Here is a 907-nt window from a genome sequence, read left to right on the forward strand (position 1 = left end):
GAGCTCACTTTGTAGCCCAGGCTGGTCTCGAACTCGCAAGAATCCTCCTGCCTCAGCCTCCTAAGAGCTGGGATTACAGGCATGTGCCACCACACCTGACTAGTGCTTGATTTTCCATGCCCATTAATATTTATTTTTTATCTTTGGGTGTACTGGTATTTGTTACACATATATTTATGATTGTTACCTCTTCCTCTTGGATTGTTCCTTTTACAAGGATGTAGAGATCTTCTTTGTCTCTTTTAACCAGTCTTGGCTTGAAATCCACTTTCTCTGCAAATAGAATAGCTACCCCTGCTTTCTTTCAGGGTTCGGTTGCATGGAGTATTGTTTTCCATCCTTTGACTTTCAGTCTATAATTTTTTTAATTAAATATGCTTCTTATATGTAGCATACTGTTGGATCTTGCTTGTTGGTCTTTCCTTTATAGGTGATTTACTTCTTTTCTCTAACAGTTTTTAATACTCCATTGTGTTGAATTCCTGGAATCTTGACTATTATATGACTTGGTGTAGATTTTTTTGATCATGGCTAATTAGATTTCTATATGCCTCAGTTCCTGTATGTCAAATTATTTTCCTCCATTCGGGAAGAGATCTTTTCATGATCACTAAGCACAATCCTGTCTTCTATATCTGAGATTCTATCCTCAAAAAAAAAAAAAAAGTGAGCTCAAGGGCAGCCTGAACTGCATAGAGAGACCCTGTCTCAAACTAAAAAAAAAAAAAAAAAGCAACTGAGTAGAACAATAATGTCACCTTAGGTAAAGTAGTATAATTAGCAAAAACAATAGCATCAAACACAGCCTAGAAAAGGACAAACCATGGTAAGTATTATTTTGCCACCTTTAGCTTCAGATTGTGGTTATACAGCAAAATCTAAAACAAATCAGAGCCAGGCATGGTGG

The sequence above is a fragment of the Chinchilla lanigera genome, unplaced genomic scaffold, assembly GCF_000276665.1.
Source record: "Chinchilla lanigera isolate Chin_1 unplaced genomic scaffold, ChiLan1.0 scaffold00094, whole genome shotgun sequence".
NCBI lineage: Eukaryota > Metazoa > Chordata > Mammalia > Rodentia > Chinchillidae > Chinchilla > Chinchilla lanigera.